This window comes from Ips typographus, linkage group LG4, assembly GCF_016097725.1.
Source record: "Ips typographus isolate SLU linkage group LG4, UJ_Ityp_2.0, whole genome shotgun sequence".
In the NCBI taxonomy this organism is placed as follows: domain Eukaryota; kingdom Metazoa; phylum Arthropoda; class Insecta; order Coleoptera; family Curculionidae; genus Ips; species Ips typographus.
Window position 1 is genome coordinate 3,798,213 of NC_138425.1, and position 23,668 is coordinate 3,821,880.

The 23,668-nt window shown below is 31.9% G+C and overlaps 1 protein-coding gene across 2 annotated transcripts in view; it reads right to left on the reverse strand.

The window, feature by feature from the left end:
• Window positions 1-19,559, reverse strand: part of Nlg4 (Neuroligin 4) — a 204,534-nt gene extending 184,975 nt beyond the window's left edge. For both annotated transcript variants that reach the window (XM_081976990.1, XM_081976989.1), the window contains exon 1: window positions 19,237-19,559. The gene's annotated coding sequence lies outside the window, so the exon portion shown is untranslated. The remainder of the gene's footprint in view (window positions 1-19,236) is intronic.
• Window positions 19,560-23,668: the final 4,109 nt, after the last annotated feature.

Below are 23,668 nucleotides of genomic sequence, written 5' to 3' on the forward strand. Positions count from 1 at the left end.
ATATCCATATAAATCTACAGATATAAATTTCTAGCAACATGCAAGCTTCTTGAATAATATTTCGAGTTTAACTGAGTTTTTTTTATAAGCTTAGACTAAAAACGCATTATTAAGTCTATTTTTATATTATTACTGATTCATAAAGGCAATCAATAAAGTTTTTAAGTTAGGATAAATTGTTAAATAAACGGTTTTACAAGGGATTTTTTAAAGAAATACGCTGCTCTTGGCTCAAATCACTTTGGTAGGTTAGTTTTAGGTCGCTGATCTCAATTTGTATCGCGAATCAATATATGAGTTTACTGTTTGCTTTAGCAAATTTCCACGAAACCTTTAGGAGTTTACGTAAATGATCTTGTCTGGAAGAAAGTGGCTTGAAGGCTTACACTCTAACACGTTACCCACTTTTAGTATATTAATTGCATTGTGGTTGATTTCCACGAAAATCTGCTGTGTAAAGAAATTTAAATAATATACAATTATTTAAACCAGCCTAAATAGCAGTTATTTAAATATAATTGACTACAATACATAATCAGCCACCAATATTACAGGCAGTGTCTATCAATATTGTTGTTACTTTTCCTACTTAATATGCTAATAGCAGCAGTAATAATAGAATTATTAAAAAAATGTTTACTCAACACTTTTTACTGAACTTTGTGGGTTTAATTTTGTTTGCCAGCATTAAGCGCTTTTATGGCAAATCCCATTAAAGTAGTCATTTGTTTCAAAGGAATTTGGACCATATTGACTTTTGGTTATTACATTCCCTTTGCTTTAATCGTTAATAGCTCGATTATTTGAAGAGTTACGTATAAATGGTACTGAAGATAAAAGATAGTCCAGATTATGGGCTTTCAAAAAATGTGAATAAACAAGTGCTTAAATTGCACTATTACAATATACACAAAAATCAAAGTGAATTGAGAATTACGTCACAGAGAAAATTTGTATTGTTGTCGGACTGTACAGAAATTGCTTAGTTTTCTGTTTTTTTTTTCTACACCTTAAAATGTACTTTTCTAACTACGCCTGAAGTCCTGATAATAAAACCTGAACACCCTGTATATGCAAAGTATTAAAAAAAAATTCTCAAAAATCACTGTTTTGCTTAAATTTGAAGCTCTCTACCACCACCTTATTTCAGATATTTTTGGAAATCTCTTAATCTAGACTATCTTTTATCTTGAGTAACATTTTGATGTAACTTTTCGAATCAATGGAGATATTAAAGTGCAAATCAAAACATGTCAAATGTCACGTATCAGTGTGACGAGGAAAATTTTGAGTAGTAAACCGAAAATTTACATAAAATGCATGAAAACCGTAAAAATTTACTAAAAAATCTATTTAGTTCTTGAAAACTGACGTCAAATTCATATAATCTAATTTGATAACTGGATGTTTGCCACGTAAATTATATTATAATTTTTAAATAAGTTTCAATGCTTGAATCTTGATAATTGAGTTGAAAAGTGGAGAATTTCATCAAAATCATGGAAATTGACTTGTAAACTGGAAATTTGCATCAAATTCTTGATAATTGGATTAAAAAATTTATAAAAAAAACTGCATTAATAAGTGACATTTTGTGGTGGCAACGAGAAATCATCAGAAAGTCGTAAAAGTACACTTTTAATGTTGTCTCTTCAATAATTTCTAAAACTGGAGAATCCTGCATTTAATTTCAATTGAAATATTGATTTTTCAATCATTTGGACACCTAAAAATTATATTTCTTAACGTGAATTCAAAATAATTAATTTGTACTGGATTTTTAGGAAGTTTTTATTATTATTTTTGCATGTTGTTCAACTACTTTGAAAAATACGGTAATTTTGTCGGGATTATAGTATAAAACCTAGACCAAAACCAATGGCATATCTATTGATCAAGCTCTTTGATTTGATATTGTTAGTTTTTTATTTTGACGTTTTATACACCTCCTTTTTGAACTTAAAAACCAATGCTAGTACAATTTTAAGTTTTAACTCCCATTTTGTATCGCAGATTAGTATTGGCTTCACAAAACAACTTTGCTACTAACCTATTCTTTGTTGCTTACCTTCCCCAAACTTCAACTTAATCTGAAAAGTTTTAATGCGAAATCCTTTTATCTGAATGAAAGTTGCTCTTAGTAGCAAATAGTTGTGGGTGTAATTGAAATCTAATCAAAGCCACAGTATTTAATTAGTTGAGATAGTAGCTTTTTACATGAGAACTAGACTATTTTAATTGGCTTAGCTAGGACTTACTGAATGGGTTCGTACCAGCAAATGCTCGATTCAAGGCATCAACCTACACATTGAGTCTAAGCAATTACTTGACCCAATCCAATTGTATAAGCTAACTTCCACTCTAAACAACTATTAGCCTCTGGACCGCAATATTAGTAACGGGTTTCAATTGCCTGGTTTATACTAAATGCCGACAATAACAGCCAGCGCTACGACAAATCAGCCTGTAAAATCTAGGAACGACAATCCGCCAGGTGAAAAGCTTTTCTATGCAATTTCATGAGATTAGTTTCCCAAAGTTTTCCCAGTGCGCTTTGTTACTCTCGCTTACAATTGCCTTAGTCTCTAGTGCCTGGTCGTTTAATGTATTAGCATGAAAAATCCTCTAAGGGTACATTTAGCTGGTTTCCTCTTAAGTGCTATGTGATTAATTTATTAATTGTTTCAAAACCAAAAGAAAATACTTGACACAGTTAATAGCGTAGTGTCAAAGAAAAGTTGGTTTTTAAAGTCACTGCACAAAAAATCGTTGCATGTGGCAACAAAGTCGTAGTGTTTTGTTCGAAATTGTATTTGGGAGGAACTTTTACAAGTGTAGGTGCGATACAGTTGAGTAAACACAGCATTATTTAGAACAGGAAGCAAGCTTTTCCTCGACTAGATCAAGAGGGTAAGCTTTTGTCTATTATTGTTACAGTAAAGCTTCTGTATACGTCGAAAACTAGTAAAGAGTGGTTGATTGCATACAGCTATTCAAGTAAGTTTAGGGATGATTAACCTACAAAGACTTGTCTAAGTCTTGTTGCACATCTGTAAATATCCACAAAAATTTGCAATCAATATTTTTGCCAAGCTTTAAGTTTACATTTATTCTGAAGAAAATTATTGCATTTGTCTAATACATTAAATAAATTTCACAGTTAAATGTGTAAGTAATTTTTACAGTTACTACAGAACCAGCCGCATAATAAAGAAACTGAAGAAGAAATGGTGATTTGATACACATTTGGAAATTTGGAGAAAAATTTTAAATTTTTTTTGAAACCTGGTTAAATGCTAATACAATGATCTATTTGACATATTCATTAAAGTAACAAAAAACATTTGTCTTCATACAAGGTGAGAAAAATAAATCGTATTTGAATCTGTCATAAACTTAAAACTAAACAGAAAACTGTCAAATGAATGTGAACTGTCAAGTGATGTCCATGAAGCTATAAAACTACAAAACTACAAAAAAGCAATACAGTGCAATCAGTGTAAATCAACTTATTATGGATTTTATAGTTTTATGAGTTGTTTTTTGACAGTTGTGATATGTAACTGTCTACTCTAGATATATTTCGATCTGTAACAATGGTTGGTAACTGTCAAATAACACTCCATGGAGCAACAAAATTACAAAACTAGTTTAAAAGCAATACAATCAATACAAATCATATATTTAATGTTGGTTTATAGGTCTATATGAATACAATTTTGACAGTTCTGGCGGTTCTTAGTGGACCACCCTGTATAAAAAATGTTAAGTTATCTTGTCTACTATGATAGACATACAAAGATAGAACTTCGAAAGTTCGTAAGTTCTTTTGAAATTGTTCTACGCTTTTAATTTTTTTCTAAATAGATGATTGGATTGGAAATAAGTGATAAAGATTCCAATAATAAAACTATTTTGTTTGCTACTGCAATGGCTTTGAGCAATTATTTTTTGTGGGTAAACTTTAATGGAACACATCTGTCTACAAACCGCCGACTAAACACTACCTTTAATTTTAAATGTAGTCGTTACTGATAGTCAGACAGGAGCAAATTTACTGCAAATTTGCACGCAAAACTAAGCCGTTCCTTGATTTTCCACTGGAAATGGCTGTCTTAGAAATTTGTTCTTCCGAGAGCACGATACAAAGAAAACCCGTAAGTTAAATGTAAGCTACGATTTCCTTAATATAGAGGATTGAATGTAATATATTAAGACTCTATCTATATAGAGTTTTTACCATTTTGTCGCTCGAGGAAAATTACATTTGCAAACTTTAAGGAGGTGCGACATGACGCCGTTATGTAATCTATTTTTAGGTTTTATTTTATGTCGACGAAAAGTTGCTTTGGATCGGATTTTACTGCGGAAAGCAGCTTTCCGGATTTATTTAATGCCATTAGATGGTAAACAGGTTAGCAGTAGGAAAGGATTGGAAGTTGCTTGCATAAATAACTTTTGAAACCGAATAAAAAACAAGGTAATTCGAAAGTTGCTTTTTAAATTTTGTTGAGTAATTTTCTATGTTTACTATTATAAAAAGAGCCGGGGAAAGAGTAAAAAACTAAAAATGTTTTATGCAATTTGTTGTAATAGCTTTTTTGATTTGTCAAGTGATCCTTTTAATAGGTAAGTTAGAATTATCCCACGTTGCCGTAAACAACCATTCAAAAGTTCTATATAATTCAATGCATCTCATCATCAAACATACTTTCCATTCATGGAAATGTGGAAAATTTAATCAAAACTTGAATTCAACTTCTGACAACACAACATAGATATGCTTCAATTATACTTTAAACCGTCCAACAATGACCACGTTCATATGAACAAACGATGTATTAAATTTGTAAAATTCATAGTTCTCTAATACCCCCCCATTCTTTCAATTTTTTTGAAAAGTGAAAAATTTTAAAGTGCTTTTTTTGTGCTTATTTCACCTAATTTAATGTTCTTTTGTATAAATATGCCCTTTGATGTGCATTGGAACCCTTATAGAGCAAAATAAAAATTTGCCAAAATTGCACTTTTGACAAAAATTTAATTTTCAGACTTTTTGAAAAATCGTAGCTCTTTTATTTAAATTCGCAGGAAATTCGTTCCAAAGCCATTCGAAAAAGCATAAAAAATACTACAAAATGGGTTAAAAATGGCCTCTGTAGCTCCTCCCGTTACCGAGATATTGAATTTCAAAAAGTACCTAAAAAACCTCTCTAATACCCCCCCATTCTTTCAATTTTTTTGAAAAGTGAAAAATTTTAAAGTGCTTTTTTTGTGCTTATTTCACTTAATTTAAGGTTTTTTTGTATAAATATGCCCTTTGCTGTGCATTGGAACCCTTATGGAGCAAAAAAAAAAATTGAAAATTTTGACAAAAAATGGCATTTTTCGAATTTCTGAAAGGTTCAAAGTGGTTATTTCCCTTAATTTGAGGTCCTTTGGTATAAATATATCCTTTGCTGTGCATTAGAACCCTTATGGAGCAAAATAAAAATTTGCCAAAATTGCACTTTTGACAAAAATTGAATTTTCAGACTTTTTGAAAAATCGTAGCTCTTTTATTTAAATTCGCAGGAAATTCGTTCCAACGCCATTCGAAAAAGCATAAAAAATACTACAAAATGGGTTAAAAATGGCCTCTGTAGCTCCTCCCGTTACCGAGATATTGAATTTCAAAAAGTACCTAAAAAACCTGTTTTCATTTGATGGAAAAATTACCTCGCTCATGTTTTATTTAGTTCATTGGACAAAATCGGATTTTTATTTCATATGTTATAAAACAATTTTTATGCCGATTTACCCTTTTTTGTGTCATCGTAAACACCTACTTATTTCATTGATAGTCTTTATAAAAAATAAGTTAATTTTGAATTTTGGAGAGTTGTAATATTGTATCATATCATCAAGTTCGTTACTTCATGCATTCTGATAGAAGGAGAACGTTTTCGACAACTATTAAGTCCCATGTTACACTTAGATTTATTAATAAATAGTTATTTGTTTCAGCACAATAACGTATCAAATTTGTGTACATATCAAAGCCAGAGAACAGATATAGAAAACGGTTCTTTGGCCCAAATCCAACTAATCAATTTCAACATAATATACGGCGGCCAATATAAGGCAAAATCCAATATAACTTTTAACGGTCATCTACTTCGATATGTGATTTTTCGATAGGATAGAGTTTTGCTATGGAACACAAGATTATAATAGTCTAAAATGTTGGAACTTCACCAACAAGAAACTGTGGCAATGCAGAGAAAACAAGATAATATTGACATATTTATGTAGTGTAGTGGATAATTAAAATGGAATATTAATTGATTAATTAAAGCTATTGAATAGATGATGCAATCATTGATTACACAGCTGAACGTATTAAGATAATTTTAACATGCAAACCATTACTTTAAAGTATGATATTGAATTAAATATGTTAAAGTGTATAAGTGTAGTGGTACAGTATCTTACATGCAAATAATTGAATAAAAACCAAAAAAAAAATGTATTTAACAATTTAACAAAAGAGAATATTAACTATTATTTAAACCTGTATTCCGTGTACATCAAAGTGTCATGCAATTCAAAAAGAAGATTTTGTAAGGCAACATTTTAAAACTTCCCACACTGCTAGAATTTAATGCAGAAAAGAGATCTTTTCAAATTGCTTTCTATTGAATCTTTTCAAAAGGAGCAAAAGTTCAATTTTAGCAGTCTGAAATATACTATTCATTAGATTGTATTTCCCTAATGAACAAAACGATAGCGATTCGCGCAAATTTAGGCACATTCACACCTAGCTAGCCGTTGTAATTATATCAGCCTTGAACTTCGAATGTTCGCAATGTAATCACAGAAGTATTTATATGCAATGTTCGCTAAACTCCAACTATTCTAACTGCATTAAACTTGACCAAGTTTTGCTAGTTGCATTTAAATAGACCAGCTTAGTATCAGGGAGTTTAAACCTCAGAATGGCTATAATGAAATCCAGAAATGCCCTTGGAGAAGGATTTTATTAGCACTTTAATAATCGATTATCTGTTTAGTTCACGAGAAGCTTTCTCTACAGAATGTTTACGAAATGTGTTACAATGCTATTGTCATCAGTATCTTTGACTCATCTGTACCGAGAAGTACTAATTTGTGAACTTTTTCATAGTCTTTCAAACAAAAAGAAACTTTCAACTGAACATTTAACAACAATCTAAAAGTTTTATCCAACTTTTCAATTGGCAACGTACTCTTTTAGCGAACTTAACGCGAAATTTTTGAAATTTAAAACATATTCTCAACAGGTTTTAATAAGGACGTTGAGTACAGAACCCACCAAAAAACTTGCCGAATTTTATCGAAGGCCGAAACTTTATGAGCGCCTTTTTATACGGTCCCTTCATAAATTTCGCTCAAAAGGAGCAATTTTCTGACATTCTTTGCTTACAAGTAGCCCATCAAAATTCAGGCAGGCGAGGCTGAAACTTCAAAGCTTTATGGGATAAAAAGTGCAAATTTTCCAGCTTTAATTTTCAAACATTAAAAGGGTAACAAAGCCGTCAATTTTTTATGCAGCTGTGCGCCATATCACTTTCTCATGTCAAACATCTTTGTAAACGACTCGGCAAAGTTTTAATTTAAATTGTTAGATGTAAGAAATGTATGTAAGTCAATGGCAGTAGATCAAAAAAAGTATGCAAAAAGGACTTTTCTTGAAAAATTTAATGTGTACATTGTATGTATGTAAGACGAATTGTTTTTGCTTGATTACCTAGTGGCTATCCAAGTGGTAATCTCATTACAATCTTGAGTAAAATATTACCCTACCTACCTAGAAGCCTTAAAGGTGTTTGTCCTATCTTAGGGTTTTGTAACCACTGGGATTTTTATGTCAGTAGTTTTTCTTTTAATTTCATTAATTGCATTGTAGTGTTTCTGTCAAATTTATTTTTGACCAAATTGAATAAAAATTTAAAAAATATTGACCAAAAAAAATGGTTCTAAGTATCTTTTGCAATTTATGAAAATTCTTAGATGGTTAGACAAGGCTCATACTTGTAGAAGTTTCTGGCAGCTTTAGTCAAAAAGAAGAAGATGAAAAGAGAGAAAATTTTTAGCAGTATTTAGAGATTTCCAGAGAGTTCAAAATGATTTTCAAGGTTTTTTGCAATTGAAAACAAATCTTGAAACATTTATAACACTTCTAGAGGCTTACTGGCAGTTTCTGGATGGTTTTTAGTAGTTCTTAGTGGCCACTGGCAAATTCAAAATGATTCTAGAAACCTCTGAAACTACTCTGATTCTCAAGGCCTATGCAATTAAAAAAAGATACGTTTGAAGATTTAGAACACTTGTAAAAGCTTCTGGAAGCTTTTAAGAGATTTTTAGTAGTATTTAGAGAATTGTGATAATTCTAAAAGCCTCTGGTAATTATAAAAAAACTTAGACAGTTTAGGACATTTGTAGCGGCCTCTGGCAATTTTTGAGATTTGGCAGATTTTAGTATAAAGGCCACTGGCAAGTTCAAAATGATTATAGAAGTCTCTAAAACTTAAAAATGTCCTGGATCCTTAATTACAAGTGTTTTGTAGAAGGCTCTATTTGGAAGGCAGTATTTGGAAGATTATCTGTATTTAGAGCTTTCAGACAGGTCAAAGGTGATTCTAAATGCCCCTAGCAATTTAAAAAAAATCTTTTCAGTTTTAGGACACTTGTAGAAGCCTCTGGCAGTTTTTGGAAGACTTTCTGTGGTATTTAGAGTTATCAGGCAGGTCCAAGATGATTCTCAATGCCTTTAGGACATTTGTAGAGGCCTTTGGCAGTATTTAGAAGATTTTCTGTAATATTTAGAGCTGTCTGACAGGTCCAAAATTATTCTCAATGCTTCTGGCGATTTAAGAAATTTTTTTTAAGCTTTAGGACATTTCTAGAAACCTCTGGCAGTATTTGGAAGATTTTGTGTAGTATTTAGAGCTATCAGGCAGGTCCAAGATGATTCTCAATGCCTCTGGCAATTTAAAACAAATCTTTTACGCTTTAGGACACTTGTAGAGGTTTCTAGCAGTATTTCGAAATTTTTCTGTAGTATTTAGAGCTATAAGGCAGGTTCAAGATGATTCTCAATGCCTCTGGGAGTTTAGAAAAAATCTTTGAGGGTTTAGAGCACTTTTAGAGGCTTCGGGCAGCTTTAAGGAGATTTTTAGCAGAATTTGTATATTTCTGGCAATTCTAAAGTGATTTTAACTATCTTTATAATTTCTTTAAATTTTAGGACTTTTTTCAGGGCCTTTGACAATTTTTCTGTCATTCGATGGCAAAGGGATATTGTTTTTTTTTGTTTTCTACCATGTATTTATGTTGGCAAAAATTTGTCAATAAATTATTTATGTACATTATTTAACTTATTTCAAGTGGTACAATTTGTGAGAAGTTGAATTAGTTTTGAGTAGTTCAACTACTACTAGTAGGTAACTGATAACTCAACAACTTTTTAAAATTATTTGCAATGGATAATTGTCACCAATTTTAATTGTAAATCAATGGCATTTGTAATTCATTCTCTTTTTTTTAGTAATTGCAACAGCTCTGTTTGTAACACATCAATGAAGCGGTTATTATGAATTAATTTAAACTTCAAAAAAAAGTTCCGGCGTCGAATTGACTCTGTGATAGCATTTTCAAAACCATCGTTACCAAAGCTTAACAAACAGTTTTGTGGTCAAAACTTTTTTAAACCTTTTGATAAACTTTAAAACAAAAAAAGGCTCTGATGAAAGACTTAATCTCAAAACAGCCCTCTTTGTGTGGCGTGGAATTAATTTTCCTAAGCCTCTTATAACCAGTTTGTAAAAAAGTGCAAAGTTTAAAATTTAATGTGCGGCCGGAAATACTAAAGGAAAAAAATAACTGCGTTAGTTGTGAGAAAATGTGTCCATAATTTGCCTGCTTCCTGTTGGAGAAAGTAGGTGTTTAATATTCAAGAAGGCGTCTCACTAATTGAATAAGCAAGGGGAAAGTTGGAGTAACTGGGTGCTAATTTGCCCTCAAACCGGTTAAATAAATAGCAAATTACTAATTCATTAGAAAATGTCCAAAAGGGCTACCTACACACAGCAAATAAAGAAACCTGCGTTGGGAAAGGAAGCTTAAACCTTTATTGACAACCGCTTGCTAAACCTAAAAGAGCAGGTTTGAAATAGCCTTTAGTTTGAAAAGGCTTAATGGAATTATCATCTAATTAAAGATCATTATTGTGCGGAATTTCTCTTTTGTATACACGAATCGATAGTGATCCTCCCTAAATTCCGGAATTATGATTTATCGCATCGGTGGCGCCAATTTCCCATGAAAAACAGTTGGAAAAGACCGTAAAATATGGCATTATATTTTCATTTTTTACGCATTACTTGGGCTTTTGATTTTTATTTATTGTAGCCGCCAGGTAAAAGCCGATTTAAGGTGGCTTGTAAATGTTATAAAATATCTTTGTAGAAGAAGAAAAAAACATATCGTAATTGTGAAATGCTTGTTAATGACGTCCAAAACATTGTTACATTTTTGCAAAATGTCCGTATTCATGTAATCATTCTTCCATGGCGTCTATACTACTTATACACGGTGTTTAATGACAGTTGATCTGAACAGTTGACATCTCGACAGTTGTGAACTTGCAGCGTGTTTCGTTAACCAAGTTAGCATCATCACTGTTTTATAATCCCCTGATGATGTTTAACTGTCTAGGAACGCAAAAACTCGGCTCGTTATTGTCGAAAACAGTTTGATTTTTTTGTTTCGATAAAAACATTTTTCCGGAAAATAAATTCTAAATTTAAGAACTGATTTGGGCGAGTTGAAGAAGTTTAGACATACCTAACACTTGTAACTGACTTGGGATGCTATCCCATCTCATACTAGAAAAATAGCAAAATTATAGCAGCACTAGAAATGGAAAATTCTCTGAAATTTACTTTTAGAGAACCTGCCAAGAGAATTCAAAGAATTTAGGAGAATTTAACAGAATAATGAATAAAAGGCTAATAAATGCACATCAAATGCAACAATTTAGACAATGGAAATTGGACTATTTGGAAATTATAAAACGCTAAATAAAGGTGATTCTTGGAGAAACCCCACTGTAAGTAGTCTTTACAGCTCCATGGAGCCAAATTTGACAGTTTTGATGTTAAGGAACACACTGTTCGAATGTCACGTGACTGTCGAAACCCGGTCACTAAAGACCTGAACTATATTTTGCGTCACGTGACCGTTATCATAACTATTAAAACTCATTCACCATTGACTTCAATTGGTTAAATTAGCAAGTAGTAGTGTTTCTTGGAGAAATCACACTGTAAGTACTCTTTACAGCTCCATGGAGCCAAATTTGACAGTTATGATGTTAGGGAAAGCTTTTATACTTTTCTCACGTCACGTGACAGCTGTCATCAAAACCTATCAAAATCAGTTTACCAGTGACTTGAAATTATTAAATTAGAAATCGTCGCTAATTTCAGGAATTACACTGAAAGTTGTGTTTAAAGCTTCATGGAGCCAAATTTGACAGTTCTGAGGTTAAGAAACACACTTTTCTTACGTCACGTGACTGGGATAACTGTTGACCTGTGAAACCCGTTCACCAGGGACATAAAACTGGAAATAGTTGCTAATTTGACTTAACGTCACCACTGTCAAATTTTACTTTATAGAACCAGAAATACTGATTTATCTAAGCGGGAGAACTATTTTTGGATTGGTAGTTTTGCGCCGGAGCTGGGTAATTTTTGACAGTTGACGTAAAAAAATACCAAAGTGTCTGTGAATGACAAGTGCTAAATTTAGCTCTACGCAGCTCTAAATACAACTCAATTTCTCATAATATGTTGGCGCTGAATGAGTTTTGACAGTTGGCAGCTGTCAGGTCACGTAAGAAAGATATTGAAATGTCACTTAGACTCACAAATGTCAAATTTGGGGCTTTATTGAGGTGTAGATACATTACACCTCACTAAAGCCAAAAATACTGTTTTACTCTTGATCATCTCACTATTGAATGAGTTTTAATAGTTATAGCAAAAGTCACCTGACTATAAGTCACGCTTTAAAGTGTCATAACTGTCAAATTTAACGTCATAACTGTCAAGTTTAACTTCATAAAGTTACAAATAACATTTTGCGGCGTGATTCACAAAAGAGCCGCGCCTATTTTACATTTTACAGTTTCACGGAACTCTTTAGTGAGTTTTGACAGGTGACTATAAACCTGTCATTAAACGTCATAGTTAGTTCAGTTAGTCAAAGTGGTCCACGCTTTTGAAACTACACGAATTAAAAGCTTGTAACAATTTAGGATATTATTATTAGAAATAATATAACTATGCCAGTTATAAGAAAATGTATTAAATAAAATCGCAGAATTTCTCTCGGATTACAAACCTCAATTTCCAATTTCAACGAAAACCGAAACTGCAATACTACTTTTCGCATAAAAGAAATAAATTGGTAATAGGAAACTGGTAACAAACATTCCACCTGACCAGAACGTTATCGATCCATGTTTAGTTGCGGCGGTATGGAGATGCCAGAAACTGCGGCCGTTTGTTTTAAACGTAAGGCCGAATTGCAGGAAAATTAAATTTAGAAATTCATTTTTCTCACCATCGTTTATCGATTCTCGTCGGGTTCTTTTAAGCGAAGCTTTCTGCATTGTTCTTTTGTCACTTGAAGCGGTCGGCCTCAGATCGATTCTAGTTGGGAAAAAATCCCATTAAATTGCGACGTCGTTCATCGGTGATGTGATCGAAAATATCGGTGCAACTGCATAAAAGAACACTTTTAAAAAACGTTTTCATTTTAAAGGCTTAAATTGTCGGTCTTGATTATTAAGCTTTTGCAGCATATTTTCGTTTATTTCAAGTTTCTCATTAAAATTTTCAGACATGTTCTTTTGCTGTATTATTATTTGAAGCCACAGAAATATTATCACAAATAGAAAATTGTTAGGTTTATTAACCTGGCTCAATAATTCAAATCTCAAACTAAAGCAAAAAAAACTATATTTTTTACCTTAAGGAGTGTATATTGTAGTACTCCACAAGCTACGAAGAACATTACTTTCATTCTACGAGTGATTAATTAATTTTAAGACAAATCAAATGCGACAATCAAAATTAATCTTATTTAGGTTGACATACACGACGAAACGCGAATACCATTAATTTAAACTCGGTTTTGCTGAAATTAAATTTCTCGAGCTCTTAGGTCATACTCGTACAAAAAGAATTCGTATGAGAAGGAGTAATGAGGGTACTCGAACATTCGACTAAGGTAACGACTAAATGATGGTTGATTGTATTCCTCGTTACAGGAGAACGGTAAAAAAGAAAAAAAAATTAAGTATTATTAGTTTTAGCTTTGAATTTATTTAAACTTAAAAGGGTTTATTTCACTTCGTTTTGAGTTAAGCCATTTTAACTTCTCCTGAATTTACTTACATGAATATTTCATTTTTCTATTCAGCATCAGCTTCTCTTGGATATTGATTTCCATGAAGCTGCAAACGTTTTATAACACCCGGAAATGTGCTAGTACACGGCTGGTTCAAATCAGCTCAACTATCTAGTTATGGGATATTTTAAAAGGTCAGCAAAAATGGAGTTTCACTTTTCTTGATGGATATGTCGATACAAATAGTCGCATTCCTCTCCAGAACGCATTTCATATCCGTTTTTCCTGTCACCTGTCAAATGCATGAAAAATTGTCAATTTAGAATATTTGTTAATGAAACATATTAATAGTAGGAGATATAAGGGCCATTTTAGGCTATCTTGAACAACATATTGCAACAAGATTAATATTGCAAAAAACATCATTTTTCAAGCTTCATTTTTTAAAATTCAAAGACAGTAGAACGCACTCTGGCTTTATTTTGACAATCTGGAGACAGTAAAATGCTTCAAACATAAGTTTTGGCAATTCTAAATTATTAGAATAGCTTGCAAGTATTATTTTGACAATTCAATGATAGTAGGAAGCATTATTTTGACGATCTAAGGACAGTATAATGCTTCAAGGACAAGTTTTGATAATTCTAAATCATCAGGATAGTTTGCAAGTATCAATTTTGAAAAGTCAAGGACAGTAAGAATTACTCTGGCTGTATTTTTACGACCTAGAGACTAGAGAGAGAGTAAAATACTTCAGGCACCAGGTTTGACAACTAAATCATCAGGATTGAAAATTCAAAGACAGTAAAAAGCACTCTGGCTTTATTTTGACAATCTGGGGACAGTAAAATGGTTCAGGCACCAGTTTTGATAATTCTAAATCATCAGGATAAATTGCAAGCAACAATTTTGACAATTCAAAGATAATAACAAGCATTCTGTCTTTATTTTGACAATCTAAAGAAAATACCATGTTTCAGGCAGCAGTTTTGGCAATTCTAAATCATCGGTATAGATTGCAAGCTTGATTTTTGATAATTCAAAGAGAGTAAGAAGCTCTCTGGCTTTATTTTGACAATCTGGAGACAGACAAATGCTTCAGGCACCAGTTTTGACAATTCCAAATTATCAGGATAGATTGCAAGCATCAATTTTGACAATTCCAAGACAATAACAAGCATTCTAACTTAATTTGGCAATCTAAAAAAAATACCATGCTTCAGACAACAGTTTTTAAATTTCAAAATCATCAGAATAGCGTGCAAGCACCAATTTGGGAATTCCAAGACAGTAACAAGCATTCTGGCTATATTTTCACAATATAAAAACAGTAAAATGCATCAGGCACCAGTTTTGACATTTCCAAATTATCAGGACAAAGACAGTTAGAAGCACTAATGGCGTATTTATTGGGTCAAAATAATCCGATTTACCACAACTTACCACAGACGAAAAGTCAAGGGAAACAGAAATACAGGGGGTCAAAGTTATTTTTTTAAAATAATATTTTTCAAATAACTTTCAAAAAACTTAAAGTTTTTTTCTGAAATTATGAATTTGGGGCCGTTTGAGGCTGACAAATTTCAGCTCATAGAGGGCCCCAGTTGTGGTAAATAATTTGCTTTAAAATCGACCCAACTTTTTTGCTGTAGGACCAAGTGACTGGAATCGGAATACCTGTTCACCAATATGTTCTAAACAAAAAAGGTATACCTTGTTGGTATCCCTAAGATCAATAGTTTTCGTGATATTTGCAATAAAAGTATTCGGTGCGATGCATGTGGAAAAATTGAAAAAAAAATAGAATTGAAAAACTTTTCGTCTGAGGTTAAGTTGTGGTAAATCAGATTATTTTGATCCTAGAAAGCTGCCATTAAATTATTTACCATTACTTATGGGACACCCTGTATAATGTATTATTACATTATAAATTTTTTTTTTTTTCTTTTCTCATTAGGAAACAACTCACAATTATATACTCAAATACAAATAGAATTTCAAACTTTTCAGTTACCATACAAAAAACTAGTTACAAAATTGTATTGGGAACAATAAACCACTTTTAGCGGATCTAAAGAAATAATACGTGATCAGCTGTCATTGGGAAACCAGTTTAGAGCAACAAACACATGCACCAAATAACAAATCTCACAACTAAAACCAGGGTCCAAACTTTATAGGGTATAAAAATGAGAATGCCATAAAAACATTGGAATCGATACTAACCGAGTCCAAAGTACGCCGATCGCCATGTGAGCCATCAATCCGGTAAATGGCCTGATGTTTTGGGCTTTCATGTGTAATGGCGAAAACAAAAAGATAAAATCCGAACAGTCGGAAAGCTATAAATGTTTTATTTCTTTCCGACCCTAACCTTCTTTTACTAAATTAATAACAATTAGGGAAAGAGTGGTTCAGTAAATGAGTCGAGGTGGTCGGGTAACTGCCTTAACTGTTCACCCTCCAATAGGCCGGAACTTCCGATCACGAGTAAACAAAGCAATTTACCGTGATGAGGGAAAGTTTCAAAGAAGTGTAGGACGTCTTTTATTTTCCTATAACATGGAGCGGATTACAGAATTCTTTACCATCGTCACTTTAAATGCTAATAAAGCTACCGCAAGCTTAAGGCTTTTTACCTAAATCATTAAAAAGCCATTTTAACTTCCAGACACGGGTAGGTTTTAATTCATAAGCAAACCGTTCGGCTTCGTCATCCTTTCCTCGAGCATTTTGTAAGCACTTAAGACAACCGTTTCAATAAAAACCCTCTCAGGGATTATCTGATCCCGCTCAGGTCCGCAAACAACTTTCATTTAATCTTTTCGTCGGAAACTCAACCCTATCCGCACTGAAGAGGCCGCTGTGCCACCGTAACGCGATATTCGAAGTCAAGAAGGCTTTCCCTACTGACGTAAATAAGTAATGGATAAACACAGATCATGGATGGATGATTTTATTTTGGGAGGGTCTAGACTGAATGAGAAATGTTACGAAAGATTAAAGTGGTTCAAGCAGTCAGGTAATATTTACAGGAAAACCTTCTGGTAGCATTCAACTCCTACAATCAGTAAAACTGTCTTAAATTACCAGAGTTTCGTTTAGAGAGTAATGTGTGTTCATTACAGGACAACCTTAAAACATCCCACTTTCAAGCACCAAAAATAATGAAAATATTTATTGCAATCTGTATTTAAAATTACCAGTTATTCGTCCCTGTATATAATATTATGTTTTTGATATAAAGGTTTTAAAAAATCTGAAATATTGAAATGAAATGTGTATCTTCTCAAACAACACAATTTTTAATTGAACAAAAATAATTTTTTGTTATTATTACACATACATAGATATAGAGTACACATCTACCATAAGGCCAGTGTCTGTGCTTTTATAAGGCCCATATCTGAGTTATGATGAGAATGTTAAAGTTAAAGAAAATATGCAGTAATATTTTTTAATTATCTAATAAAAATGTTGTTTTTCAAATTAGTAGTTCTAGTAACTAAGTGATTCGTTATATTTTACGCAATACCTAACTCTTTTAATTAGTTTCTGTTAATTGTTAATTTGAATTATTTGAAGTAATGGTAGCAATTAGTGTCAACTGGCCTTTACAGTGTTGCAAGCTCAAAATTGCATTAACAATGTCACGTGGTGTGTCTCAAACGATTTAAATTTTTACAACTGTCTAAATTTAATTTACCATTCATTCAAAGTTTAAACTACATTTTGGAGGTCACGTGACTGTTTTTGACAGACGCCAACTAGCCTTTAGAGCATAATTAAAATGACGTGACGTGTCTCTTACAATTTCAGTTTTCACAACTGGCTAAGATTGATTTAGCCAATTTTCACACTTAGTCAAACTTAAGATCACGTGACTTTTTGACAGGTGTTTAACTGGTAAAAAAGTTACAACTGTCTAAATTTGATTTACCAAACTTTCAACTTATAAAATACATTTTTAAAGTCCCACGTGACTATTTTTGACTGGTGTCAACTAGCCTTTACAATGTTGCAAGCTCAGAATTGCATTATCAAGGTAACGTGGCGTGTATTTTGCAATTTCAGCTTTTCCAACTGTCTAAATTTAATTTAGCAAATTTTTACAGTTTGAAACTGTTTCTTATGGTCACGTGACGTGACATTCAACTAGCCTATACAGCGTTACAAATTCCAAAATTGTGTTACTAAGGTCACGTGATATGTCTCTTACAATTCCAACTTTTGCAACTGTCTAAATATTATTTACAACGATTAAATTACCAATTTAAAAGTCACGTGACTAATTTTGATATGTGTCAACTGGTCTTTACAGGTTCTTAGTTAAATTTCGAAAATTAACCATCAAAAAAGCAAAAAATACATATATTTCAAATCGAAAACCAAAGATTTTACGATTGAGCAACTAAAATACAGGGTGTTCAACTTTGCTTATTTAACTTAAGCTGTTATTGAGTGAAATACAAACAATCACCCTGTACATGATTTGTATTGACTGTATTTCATAAACCAAAACCCAAAACAACATTTGTATCCACATTTCTAATACAGTTTTAGTGACACCCTGTATATGATTCCTATTTATATGAAATAAGGTTTTTCTGCAACTGCAATTTGAGCATTTAAGATTACCTCAGCTGAAAGTGCTGAAACTTATTGCTCAAAGTTGTTTACTAATTAACTAGCAAACGTACTAAATCGACATCTATTAGACTATAATAATTACACTTTTAAATTGATAGATTAATGTAAAGTTTAATTCAAGTTTTTTTTTTTCCTCCATGGATTCGTTTATCGTATAACAAAAAAGCCATCTTTATTGGGAAAAATTCGGAAGTCTTTAGATGATTTTTCGCTTAAAAGATCAAAAAGAATAACAGTTTTATCTTTAAGAAATATATTTCTTTAGCAGTGTATTCAACTGTAAATTTGTATATTGCCTTTTTCATTTTGTTTTACGTATTTTTGGAACAATATTTAAAACATTTATTTGCTTGGTAAAGCTTTAATTTTGTTTCGGTAAATAGTAACTTAATTGATGATTGCTTATTTGGACAAAATCTTATAATTAAATCAGAAAGACATAGTTATTTTAGTCTAATCAAATTGATTGAACTAATAAACCGGAAAAACGAATTTAAAAAACGTTCTAAAAGGTTTAGGTTAAATACGAAATTTTGATTCTATAAAGGTTGCTTCTCTGATGTATTCTGTTAATGAATTATTTGGGTTTTTACATTCAGCATTTTGCACTAAACAACAATGATGACCGTTTGGAAATATGTGGAACAAAACATAATGTAAAATATGTACTAGGCAGAAACTTTGTATCTTTGTATCAGCTTCATAAAAGTTTTGAATTAAAACAATTCTACCAAATTCGATTCAAAAACTATGTTGACTTGCAGTATTTACAAACAACAACTCATTGTGTTGTGATTTATAATTTTAGATTCTACTTATTTTTCACTAAGCAACTTATTTTACAATACAAAAATTGTTGTTTTCTGCTTAAGTTGGAAACCCTTGTCATTCAAAATTAGTGTTTCATATCCATTAACCAAATTAACATCAAATCATAAATAAGCAATATTTCAAGCTAGTTCCTCAAATTGTTTACCAGTTGTAATCAAATTTTGTATTAATTTTAAAAAGTGTGTGTCATATACACAAAAGTTATGATACATTACCCTACTAATTGTGTTTTTGTAGAAGAAATGTGTGTCATCCACGCATCAGTTATGAAACATCACTTAGTTTGTAAATTAAGGATAAATTTGAATAAAGTACCTGTTCAAATTTGGTCTTCCTTAAAGTATATTAGATCCAAAAAAAGTCACTGTCCAAACTGCATTAGTTTCAGAAAAAATCTGGATCAACACACTCACTAACACTTAACCAATCTAAAGCGTAAAAAATCAAGGTACAAATTCAAAATTCACAAACTTGTAGTCACTCATTACATGCTGAATTAATTAAACCAAACCGAAAAACTCTCAAGTTACATGTTCAGCTTCTCTATAACGGCGAATGTTCCCGAAAAAAGACGACGAATCGTTCCGTAAGTCGACGTTTTCTGGATCCCGTACACGCGATACTGAACCAATGTCCGGGATCAGTCTGGATGCCGAAAGGACACTACAGTGTTCAGTAAAAAGCCGCTTGTGGCGCTACTGTTGGCGCCAAAAATCGTTACGTGTCGCGCAAGAATCTTGGGCTGGGTGTTGCAAATTTATTGTCGGACGAAGCGTCGATTGATTGTAATCGACGAGGATGTGCGATTTAGTTTGGTGTCCTTTTTAATTTGGACGCAATTTTGTTTTGCGATGATTGCTCCATTTTTGCTTAAATGAAGTGGTTTTTGGGATGTTTTTAGCTGTCGGAGTCGAAATGGAAAAAGTCTATCAAATTAGAACTAAATTACTATTTTTTTTTTTTTCAGTAGCAACAAACTTATTACACAGGGTGTCCTATGACTCGACCGACAAAGGTAACATAGCATGAGAAAAACAGGATAAAAGTTAATTTTTTTAAAATACAGCAATCTTAAAATTTTTTTTATGGAACTTTCTCGATAAGTTCCTTGTGACTGTTCATGCATACTACAAGTGAGGGTTTACGAAGCTAATACAGAGTGATCGAGTTTCAAGTGTCAATAATTTACCATTTGATGCCATTACCGTTGAGCCTATCAAAAAATAAGTTATCATTCATTATGTCATTTTCTTGTAAAACGTTTCCTAAGAAAGTTACAGTCCTCCAAATTCCAGTTTAAAAATCCGTTTTTTTTTTGCTTTTTTTTGAACTGTCAGACCATTAGAGCAATTTTGTTCAAATTTGGAACAAGTGTTTATGAAATGTATACTCGTTATGTGATGTGAATGACGTTAATCAAAATTGTTTAGTGTGTAATGTTTGAAGAAAAATGGATCTCTTGTAAAATTTTTATTTGAAATAACCGGGTTATTACGTTTTAAGACCCAAAAAAGGGACATATTAAAATAGTAAAAAAACAGGATTTTTAGACAACTTTTTACTGGCGCCCAATTTTTTAGACTATAGGTAGTGTAAAACTGAAAATTCAAGACTTGTGAGAGTCCAAATTTGTGCTGAATAGCCTAAAAACTAGTTATTCACTACTAGGAATCGTCTAGTAATTTGTTTTTTCAGACTTCAATCCATGGTCGAGTGTCTGAAAACGGATTTCAAGAACTAAAAACAGTCCGGAAAACAATACAAACATTGTTGAGCATTAAACTTATTTTGTACTATTAAAAATAGTCTAAAAGTTGATTTTAAAGGCTAAAACTGACTACCAAGACTAAAGTGAGTCGAAAAGTCTATTTTTAGGACTCTAATTAGTGTACAACTCAATTTTCTGGACTGAAGCAAGTCTAGAATTCAATTAAACACTGGAAACAGTCCAAATTTAATTTTCGGACTAATTTAATTCTAAAAATTAGATCTCAACATTTTTTACTTTCATTACTGAAGCGTCTGAAACTTGACTTTTACTATCAGAAATCTTAGACTTGATTTTTTAGTCTTAAAGCACTATAAACAGTCCGAATTTTTTAGAAATGCTACAATTTTTTGCACCGATGAGTGACGAAGTCAATTTAATACTGAAGAAATTTAAAATGACATTTTCAAGACTATGGACAGTGTACAAACTGGCTTTCAAGCCTGATTAGTCAAAAACTTTGTGAAGATAGTGTTAAAAATCGATTTTTCACGCCGGATTGGAACCGTCTGGATTTTTAAGAAATGCTCGAATTTTTAGCACTGAGATATCTAGAAGTCAATTTATCAGTGACAAAGCTTGGAATGACATTTTAAAGCCTATGAAGAATGTAAAAATTGTTTTTTAAGTTTGATATGTCAAAAACTTGGTGAAAATAGTCTTAAAACTCGATTTTCCAAGCTGAAATCAGAGAATTACTAAGAAAATAAAAAGCAAAGTAAAAACACTTGAAGTTAATTTTCAAGCCAATTTTCATAAACCTAATGTTTAAATGTGTGAATTTGTAGTCAAAAATTATATAAAAAATAGCTTATAAAACGATTTTTTAAACTAAAATTTGAAATCCAATCCTCCTCCAAATATTTAATATTTTTCTTAGAAAGCCAAGAAAATGACATAATGCAAATCAACTTATTTTTTGATGGGCTATTGAATATTGAATTATTGACATTTAAAACTGGACCACCCTGTAGAAACTTGACTATAATGTCGACATTCTGGACATATTTACTGTTTCTAATGACAAAACTTAGGAGCCCCCTATAAGCCCTATTAACAATATCTCCAAAAGTGACTTCCAGATCCCGTCAAAGGTACCTTTTTGTCAATGCATTTTCAAGAGCATGTAAAATTGACGAAAATCATCACTTTTTTAGGGAAATAACCATAAAATGCATGAAAGCTGTTTCTTTAGGGCAACAAGTCGGAATGCAAATTTTTTTTTTAAACATTGCCTGACATTGTTTTTGAACCAAGTCTTGCTGAAGCGCAATCAAAGACCATTTTAAGGGTCTTGAAGTCAACGGCAAACAGAAGGCACTAAGTTTGCAATCCACCCTGGTAAGTCATTCATAAAAATCAAAAGCAAAACAGGAGCTTTATGTTACTTATTTCCTGCGGAACCTCAGAAGTTGCATAATGCTTCTTAGAGTATTCTTTACTTACCCGGATTGAGTAAGTCCTCTTTGACAGAGATGTAACAACAAAGAAAGTAACAACATTTGTTGTGATGTCAGTTGGTGATTTACTTTATCAAAAGACTTCTGTAACAATGGATATCCAGCTGCTTTCTATTTAGGTACAATGACGTCTGAGGAAAAATTACTACAGATACAAAGTTTTGTTTTTGGGGGTCATTTTATACAGAATTGTTTTTCATGTGTATTGGCGTAATTCCCCAATATTCTCCAATTTTTTTTAAATACGTCTTTACATATTTTCAAATCCGAAATAATGTGTTACTTGACCCCACTTAAAATTTGAAAATGTTGACATAAATAGTCCTGAGCTGTATAGATTATTTAGGTTGACTTGTATCTGAATTTTTTTGAAACAACTTTACAGTGTATTAAATTAATAAGAGAATGTCTTGTTTTAGTTGGAACACATTAGTCCTATTTTTGTATGGGTGAAATGTTTTAAAAATATTTAGAAGTCGATATAGCATTAGATGAATAAAATTTACCTAAACAAACATTTTTTCTGTTACCAACAAGTGGCGGTTTATGAAAAACCGATTATACTACGCTTTTAAGGTTTTCAAAATTATATTAGGTATTTAACATATTATTAGAATCTTTGTTCAACAGCGCTAAAGTATCTGATGTTGTTTTAACCTTCTATTATACACTAAAATGTTTTTTTAAAGTTGTACATGTAACATATTATTCGTTTGTAGATTTAATTAATTAATTCGTCTGTTTGACTTTATAACTATGCATTTGACAGAAAATTATTTATTATTTATCAGAGGAGGTTGAGAACAAAGTACTATTACAAATGTATAAAACAACTGCTAGATACAAAATATGCAAATTTTAAATCTCTGCCCTGATTCCGACTGGCGATGGCGGCCCTTCGATAATAAGGTTAATCTCCAAAGCGCAGAACTGACACTGAAACTCAATTACTTTAAATGTTTTCTTTGTTCTATAAATATGCGATATACAGAGTGTTTGAGTTTGTTTTCGTCAGATTGGTAATTGGGTCATCTACCAAAAATCTTTTTGTGGTAATTAGTAGTACTCGGAAAAATATGGGAGACATGTTTTTTTTATATTATTTAAAAACGTTTGTACAAACCAAACTTATTTCGTACGCTATATACGAAAAAGTCCCATGTGACGTAGTTGATAAACTTCTGCTTATATCGAACATTGCAAAATTATTCAAGATTATTATATTCAATTATATCATATATTATATTATTATATCATATATTATACAAATTATTTATTATTAATATTAGTAATTAAGTAGATTAGAGGTAATTCACGACATCAGTAACCCATTTATGGTACAGGGTGTCCCAATAAGCCGTGTGTTCCTCGGAAACTACTTGTAGAATGGCTACAAGAAATTTTGTTTATTAGTAAATGTGGCCAAGAGAAAATACTGAAAATAATTTTCAGCTTTCTAAATCCACCGCTAGGGGGCGTTTCGATTCCACTAAAATGAAAAATTTCCAAAAACTCTGAA